Raw genomic sequence first — 9,313 nt, 5'->3', positions numbered from 1 at the left:
ATCCGACACATATGTCAGCTGGCACACACAGCCTTTCAGTTAGATTGACGTGCTGCTTTTTTCAGATCATGGAATTCATGTTGTAACTGGAAGGATTTTGTGTAGAGGAAATCACTCACTTCCCTTAAATCATCTTTTCCAAAGCATAGAGACAAAGAAATTCTTTTGGAAGCAATAAAATCTCTGTCTTTTTTTTAAAGAGTCTCTTTGTTAGGTATGTTCATTCTAGCATACAAGCTGTCCACCAGCACCTTGTAAAACTTTACTGGCCTTACATGTTTTGTGTGAAGTGGCACAACACAGCTGCCTTTATCCACTGCATTGTTTTGGCACTAAAATGGTCCTTGGTTATTTCTGAGTAGTGAAAAACCTTGATTTGCCTTGTGATTAGCTTGTTAGCTTTAAAAACAAATTTTTAGATGCCTCTAATACTCTCTAATTGTGTTAGGGAACTAGCTGTATAATTTCCCCATGTAGATTTGGAAGCCATTTACTCAACATAACATTTGTGTGCATGCTTGCTGCATGGAAAGTTCCAGTTTGTGATTCAAATGCTGCCATCCAATTAGACATGGACATTTCACCTTCAGTTTGGCAAGAACACCAAAGTGATTTCCCAACCTCACAGATGCTTTATCTGCTCAGAAACCCTCCAGATGCTCACACTATCACACAAGAAATTCTTGTCTGGTCCATACTGTTGAAGGCTGTCCAGCAATGCTCAATTGAGCTCAATAGCATTTACAAAATCAAGCTCAATCACACTCATCAAAGGAAAAACAACATATAAATAAAATGAAAGAGATGAAAACATGGGGCATGGAGAGGGGCTGAAAACATCTGGATCTCCAAATCAGTGGAAAATAAAGACTATTAACTTAGAAGGAGGAGAATGATTCCAAGGGTCCTGGATGTTTCAGAGCTTTTGCAGTTCCATTCTCAATTTCTGACAAAAATAAAAGTTTGTTCCGGTTTTAAAGGAAGGCAGGGAAAGATTTCAAGAGCAATTATGACCTGACCTAAAGCCCATTGTAGTCATCAGGGACATTTCCACTGATTGCAGGGAACTTTGGATCAGACACACATTGACATAGAACATCACTAATAAAGTTATTTTTGAGAACAAAGTGATGAAAGGGATACTGTATACTTACCCAGGGCCCCAAATTTAGTGCAGAACAACAATTTATTTTATCCTTACTTTCCACATTGGTTTTAATTTTGCTTGTAATCCTTTCAGTTTGCTTAAAGTACTTGCTGCATGTGACCATGATTAAAGCCCACTAGATGGAAGGTGCTTCTATGTGTATCTCTGTCTCCATTCACATCAATGCAACATGCCTGGGATATCCATCATGAACATGCTATACCCAGTATTGCCAACTCTCATGATGTTTGGCATTGTTCTTAAAGTCTACACTTCAGGAATGTGAAAAACTTAGCTCTTTCTTTTAAGGTTTTCACATTCCCGAAGCGTAGACTTTAAGAACAACGCCAAACATCATGAGCGTTGGCAATAGTGTTTGCCTGAATTAAGATCTAAGTATCAGGTGTTCCATAAGATATGACAGGCTACTGAGGGAAGTGAAGAAATTCAGCTGCCACCGTGACATCTCATAGTGAGATAAAGGGAAGAAGCAACAGCTGCTTAGACACATCCATAAGGAACAAACAGCTGCTGCTCTGCAGAAGAGAAGGAAGGAACCACTGAGACCCCTACAGTATCAGAGAAAGGACCCCAAAGCACTTCTTCACCAAGACTGCTGTTCTATTGAAGCCATCTTTCAGTGGGCAATGGATCAGTACCTAAATATATAACATGGTTCTGGTTAACATTTAAAAAACACTTTATACTTTACACCCTCACATGTATATACCCTAGGCCAAATTCAAACAGGCAACTGCAATGATTGCAATAGAACAGCATCAGGCTTAACCCACTTATGTCCTTTACAACTGTATGGCCATCGGTTAATTGCCTGGCCCCAGCAAACTGCCACCCCTGATCAACTAGCCTCTCAAAGGCCTTTCCAGCCACAGCAGGCAGAGGATTTCCTTCTTGCCTACATTTACTAAGGCATCCTACTGGAAGGAGAAGAGTCCTAGAGCTCCCCCAGTGATGAATGAGAGGAATTGAGGGGGGATGGTGGGTTGCTGTGGGAGGGAAGCAGGGGAGGTGGAAATAGGTCAAACCATGTGAGATCCATAGAAAAGGGCACTGGGAAATGCAGGAGTTTTGCCTTGTATTTATTTTTATTGTGGAGGGTTGGGAGGGAACTACTTCTCTGACTGACACCCTGCTTTGGCAAGCCTTTTAGGTCTGTGCTTGAAGTTAAGGACACAATGAAAATAAATATGAGGCAGAAGTCAGTCCTGCATTGTCCCACACCCACTTCTACAGCTGCCCTTAAAAAATTGGCTAATTCTGATCCTGCTGGAAAACCACTGCCTCTGGACAGTTTCCTACTGTTACCTTTTGGGGATACAGCATAACCCTCCCCCACCTGGCACAAGCTGACTTTGGAAAACAGCAAGAGAGGAATTCCCCTTCTTCCCACAGCTGAAAAGCAGAGACATAGGACAGTTGCCCTGAGTGCCAACTTTGGTGGGGACAGGAACAAAAAAGCTGTTGCTTGCAGCCATGCAATTGCATCAAGGCATGGCAGCAGCCACAAGTTACTGCTGGCCCTGCGTGGTAGCTGCCCTGGGTGCCCTGCCATGTTGTTCTGCCTCTGCTAAAAGTCTCTGGAGGCATAATGCTATGGCTATAAGCTTCTATTTAACGTTGAACATGTAAGTATGTGTTTTGCTGTTTCAAAGTCTGGAAAAGGGAAGTGGAAACAGATGAGAAAGACTGAACCAGATTTAACTCTGATGCTACCCTCCTAGATCTGGCCTGTTTGTATCAAGGCTGAATTTGTCCCATTGTGTATATATGCAAAGATTTAAAGAGGAAAGTTTTATAGTTACATATAGGGTTGCCAACTTTGACTGAAGCTATTCTGGGAGATTTTTTTCCCCAACATGATATAATGTCATTAATTGTACTGTTCAACCCGTTCACAATATCAATCTCCCGAATTGCTTTCAATAGTCACCAGGAGATTAATGCTGATTCTGGTAGACTTCTGGCCAATCCAGGCAGGTTGGCAACCCTAGTTACATAACATTAACCAGACATAGTTAACATAGCTGACAATCTTATCTCTGAAGGTTATCTCAGATAAAGGCTTAGGTAGATCTCTGCATATTTCCACACTTTTCCTTCAAAATGTACAAGTCACAATGTTCAAGCTTCCAAGGTAGTGGTAGCAGAATTCAGCATCTGAAGAACACGTGGGTCTCACACCAGTGTTTGTGTGTACTCATATGAACCAACAGTATTAGGGATCCTTAGACCAATTTCTTTAGATAAAGCTCTACTGGACAGAGACTTTACTTTCTTGCATGTAGCTATATATAAAGCTCCTATATAAAGCTCCAAACAGTCACATTATGCTGCAGAAAAAAATATTTTTCATAGCTATGACAAAAAGCATTTTTAATACTGTTAAAAATTGGCAAATAGATGTTAGTTTATTTTCTACTGCGTTCTTAGTAACAAACTGATAGGAAAGATATTTAAAAATAGGACTCAGAACTTGATAGATCCTTTTCTCTTTCAGACGTAGGGTTTGTTCTGTTCATTGCCTTGCTTTGGTATGTGTTGTATACAAAGACATTCCTTTAGTTAAAAAAAGAGCATGATCTAATGAGAGAATTATTTTACATACAGGGCTCAGGGAAAGAAGCCAGGAATTTGATTTTGCATCCTAGATCTAATACTGAGGCCTGAACTTCCCTGCCTTAGTTTCCTCATTCGTAGAGCAACAACAATAAAAATGTACTCTGTCGTTCTACCTCAAAGTTTCTTTAACGATTAGTTACTAACTGCCCAGTGCTTTGAACATGTGAAGTAACATGTAATAGTGAAGTGTAATTGCTTGATACTTGTTAAACTGGAAAAAATTCCATTTAATTTTATATGAAAACTATTTTCTTCAGGAAATTTGTTTCTTGCAGCATGTAGATTTTTAAGTACTTTCTAGAACTATGGTATGCAATAACTGTGTTTTAGTCTTGTCACTTATTGGCTGGTTAAACCATTTCATTTGGTGTTAATGATGCAAACAATAATGTTTAATTCTTTGATGTCGCCTGACACATTACTGCTTTGGACTGGGTAACAGGATGCTTTTTAATACTTTTCACCCTCTTAAAAATGTTATTATATAACAGTTTATTAAAAATTTGCTGTTTCAGAAGTAATTTCTAAACTAACTAATATTTTAATAGCCTTTAAAAAACCGTTGCTGCGTTCTACAGAAATAGCCTAACACACAGAATACCAAAATCTTGGAAAAATTACAAGTACTGCGATTTATTGTACTACAATATTGCTCTGTAACAACTCCACACGGTATGGCTTCAAATAACACTACCGCATCATTACAGTGGAATGTACCATGTGTTTATTAAAAAAGTGCTCTAGATAGAAGCTCTACAGTGAAGCCATGGAAGAGGCAGAGCAGTTTTAGCAATCTTTATTTGAATAAAGCTCCTTGTTCAGTGTAAGAAGACAGCGATTGTTGTGATCCTTTGTTATTGTCATATCAGTATAAGAGAAGAAGCCAGAGCAAAGAGCAGTGGCGGAGGTCAGAAGTCACATTATGTTAAAGAGGGTGACGAGTGCAGTGGGTTCCAAGGCAACCAAGCAATAAGCAGAAAGTGCCTCCTCCAACACACCAATGACACTATTATGCAGTGCTGTGCTACTGCTGTGCACAAGATGGCTGCAGAGGCCCTAAAGCAGATGTGTGAGACTAGTTGTCACATACAGCAGATACAGAGCCCACACACCTGAGCTGGGGATGTTTTAAATAGTATAATAAAGTTAGTAATGTCTACTTTGACAGCACTTTTCCTTCCAGGATCTCAGTAACAGCAGAATCTTTGTCTCCTCTTTCCTTTCCTCTTACTTCAAGATTCATCTATGGCCTTTGCTTGTTGCATACTTTTAAACACAGAAAGCAAGATCTTCAGGACAAGGACTACATCTTTACTTGGATTTGTGTGGCACTCAGTATTTGGGGAACATAAAAAAAATGAAGACAGAAAAAATGGTGAGAAACTTCAAAGGCATGAGTGATTTGAGTTCTCATTACAGAGTAATGTCAGTGGTGTATGGTCCATGGACTGGATCTGGCCTGTGAAACCACTGGGTACAGCCCACATGTATGGAGCTTCAGCAGTAGGTTTTCTCTCTAGGCATTCTCCTATATTGTCATGGGGACAAGCAGCAGCTGGGTCCTAGCACACACAAGCCTCTGACTCAGTATGTGTCATTCTGGCCCACAGCTGGAAAAAGTTGCCTACTGCCCCTGATTGACACAATTGTCTCAGAATTTTGGTCCCTTGCTGAGACATTCTGGGCCTAAGAGTTCATGGTGCTAGAAGGAGATTGGAGTATCATTTCATTGGTGACCAGCCAAGCTACAGAGGTTGGATCTGAAAGCTGAAGCCCATAAACAATCTGAGCCAAGTGTTTGTTCAGACTTATCTCTCATCTATGCAAACAATGCTGACTGAATTGATATCTGGGAAATCTAATGAGGTTCAATGCAACTCTGCAACCTCCAATGTTTTTCTGAATAACACCAACTTTCTAAGGCATACTGGGAATACATTCAGGGCCTGTCCATGCCTCCTTGTAAGGCATGGATAAACCCATCTGTGTCTCTTAACTTTGCAGTGTTCCTTGTCTTTATCACCATCCTAGGGATACAGAAAGTGGAACTATGTTTATACACCCAAGGTTGCTGCATAATAGCACAGGTACACTTAGCAAACCTTGTGTTCCCAGATTGTAGCTTCTAACCGTTCCCTGAAAGCACAATCATTATGTGTCTTTCTGCTTCAGCTAGAAGCCTCCTCTTTAAAGCCTGAGAAAACCCTCAAATTCTGTTGCCAATTATAAAAACATCTTTAGAAACAGAATTGCTGTGCATGCTCCAGGCCCATTGTTTTGACCTCATTTATTTCCTTCAGACAGATGTCAGTGGCATCATAGACTGTCAGCACAGGTTTAACACCGCACCTGACATTGCTGTCTTGCTGCTTAATGGTTGTGGCAGTGCTTGGGTTTCAGCTATGTTTTGAACAGTCATAAGGAACTGATGATTTTTAACACACGTGGAAAACACAGACTGCAGTGATATCAAGACAAAGAGGTACTGTATTCTGCAACTGCCCTGCAAACATGCTCTGTCAAATAGCTAATTGTTATACACAGCAATGAACTTATAGTGCCTGGATATCAGATTAGTATGATGATGATCAGTCATGTTAGGTGTCTCGTTCTATATCTTAAATAATGGCATAAATAAAATAAGCAGTTTCTTTATTAAAGTAATCCATCCAACATGTCATTTACTCACCGTGAGATAGATGAGTTATGAAAACAGCTTTTCTCCTGGTTTTCCAGATGATTGGCAATGCATTTCTTTTCCAAACTATTTTAGTAAATAATTTAATGACAGTACCAGTATTCATTTCAAAATTCCACTGACTGTGCCTACTCCTTAGTTTCTGCTAAGTCTTTTTACACATGTGGACAGATCTAGAATTCAAAAAAGAGGGGTGCTGCAGATGTGATTGAGTCACAGCTTGAGCATGGGGTGGGGCAAGGTGCTGCTGGAGCTGCCAGGATGTCATAGGAAAGTGGAGGGAGGGCAGGGGTGGCAGGGAACAGGCACAGGATGAGGGCACCTACCTGCCACTGCTGTCCCCAGCCAAATCTGGCATCCCATGTAGCTTCTCCTAACAGCCCAGGACTGAAGCAAGGAAGGAGCCCCTGCACCCATGTCAGCCAGGGACAGTAGCAGCAGACAGTTCCTGTTGGACTATGGTGAGAGAGAACCATCCAGCAGGCAGACTCCCTTCAGTTCCCACCTGAGGGGGCTACCTTTTCCTGATCCAAGTGCCCAAAATGGAGCTGGCAGCCTAAGATCATTTGCTGCTCTGTCTCTGTTCACCCTGCCTCAGGTGCCAATGACCCCACTCATGCAGAACACATACCTAGGGTAAGTCCATCTGTTGGCACTTGTTGCTCCCAAAGTGGCTGGGCACAGAGTTGCTGCTCCTCCCATCCCCAAGCCCAGTCCACAGGCAAGAGCCAGCACCAGGCAGGATTTGCCAAGCACTGGAATTCAGCATACCTGACACTGTTGCTATGTGGGCCATGCAACACACCTAGCATTTCCATGGCCAGACCTGGAACCCCAGCTCACATCCCTGCCACTCTGCTTGGGAGAGCCAGGCTAGTGCCTGCAACGTTAGACTTGGAGAGCTGCTGACAACACTAGCTGAAGGTAGCAGCTGCATGGGGTGCTGGGCTTGGCAGGATTGGTGCTTGGCAAGTCCCCCTTTCCTGCTTCTGGTCCCTGCCTAACTCTGGGTTTCCCCCACTGGCCTGGGACTGCAGTTGGGGGAGTGACTGCACAAGGTGCCAGGCCTGCAGTGGTGAGGGGACGCCCCTCAACCTGTGCCTGCTCTCTGCTTGGCCAGCCAATGTGCCCCCTGCTAGTCTGTGGGGACAGCTAACTGTATAACACAGTGGAAGAGGGGAGGGTGTCTATGCTACTGCACACCCCAGTGGATCCTCCCCTGTATGTAGAGAAATACTTTCGTTAGGGATTTCACAGGGTTTTAAAGTAATAATCTTCCTGTCTAAATCCTTGGACCACTTAACCTTAAACATTTTAAGCTAATTTCCAGAAGTGTTTAAGATCCAAAAAATAAATGGGAGACACAGATGCTCATAATTTTTGAGAAATCAGACTGCTTTTAGTTAGGCATCTGAAAATGGACTTAGGAACATCATTTTAAGAAAAAGGAAATTAAAATTTTGGTCTTAGAGTTCAGCCACATGTGTTACCACATGATGAACAAGGGCATGAGCTTACTGAAGAATATAGCTGTCATACAGTAACTGCCCATATCTGTGCTTTTCTCCCATGGTAAAATAAGTGCCCACACAGGCAGTTATAACCTGCCTCTGCACAACATGTTCATGTGCCCAGACCCTAAGAGGCAAGCTCTTCCAGTTAAAATTATTATCTTTAAACTATGGACTGTATCTAAACAACAGCTCTATGAAAGAAGTGCTCCCATTAATCTCAATGTAGTATTAATACAAAACAGAATCCTCAATTGATTGGACTGGATTGGGTAGGGGAGATTAGTAAGGAAAGTGTTTGGCATGGCTAATCCTATGATAGATAATTCCTGCCTTCTTGTTCAGTTTTCCATCCATTTTCTATAAAATGTAGTCCGGTATCAATGAAGGTAGAACACTAAGCTAGTCAACTATTGTGAATGTCCTTACCTCTTATTAAAGTATAAGAGTTGAGCCAGATAAGACAGAAGACAAACTTAACATTCTCCACAAATCAAAAGGGAGAAAAACTCTGCCTCCTGCTCCACCTGGGGTAGATTCAGTGTCACTCATCTGCTACAATGCACCTCTCAGCCACTGTCCTGCATACTCCTGCAAAGGCTTAAATGGGACAGAACTGGAACCTGATAGGAAGATATTTAAGAAAATGAAATGGTCTGGACCAGTCCTTTCTGGCAGGTGTGCCACAACTTAAGCCCTATTCCCTCCCAGAGTGTTCCCAGATTCGCACCCTTCCCCTGTCTGATCTGTCACTCTGCTCTCTGCCCTGTGCTCCCCGCCCAATCCGCTGTTCTGCTTTCTACTACCTGCACTATCTGCCATTATGCTGCCTGCCTTCTCCCCAGTCCACTACCTGCCACACATAGTGTGGCTGCTGTGTCACTTGTGGTACCTATCTTGCAAGTTGGCCACCCCTGCTCAGAAGCGTTTTATGTTTAAATTAACTTTTGGTGGAGACAGCTAAAGGGAACTAAATCTACAGAGAATGCAATTCTATTTCTGACCACAAGATGGAACTAAGAGAGTGCACTCAGCACATAACACATACAGTGAAAGGTATTTAGCATGCCTAACTAAAAAAAGGAGGCAAGGGGGCTGTTCCTTATCTCTCTGCCCTGAAACCCAGAAGAAACTTTGTTTGCTTGATGCTCAAGTCTTATTTACTAAACTCACCAAGAATACATTTTAATTAATTACTTTGCATCTCATAGATATATTTATTTGCAAAGACTCAGAAAATCATTGGGTTTCTTCTTTTTTAATTTTAAATTAATTATTGCTGTAGCCTGGTGTACATGGAAAAGTCCTCCCCCCACT

This window comes from Crocodylus porosus, unplaced genomic scaffold (genome assembly GCF_001723895.1).
Source record: "Crocodylus porosus isolate Cpor-Errol unplaced genomic scaffold, CroPor_comp1, whole genome shotgun sequence".
NCBI lineage: Eukaryota > Metazoa > Chordata > Crocodylia > Crocodylidae > Crocodylus > Crocodylus porosus.
The sequence above is the reverse complement of the archived record's forward strand: the minus strand, read 5'-3'. Positions refer to the sequence as shown.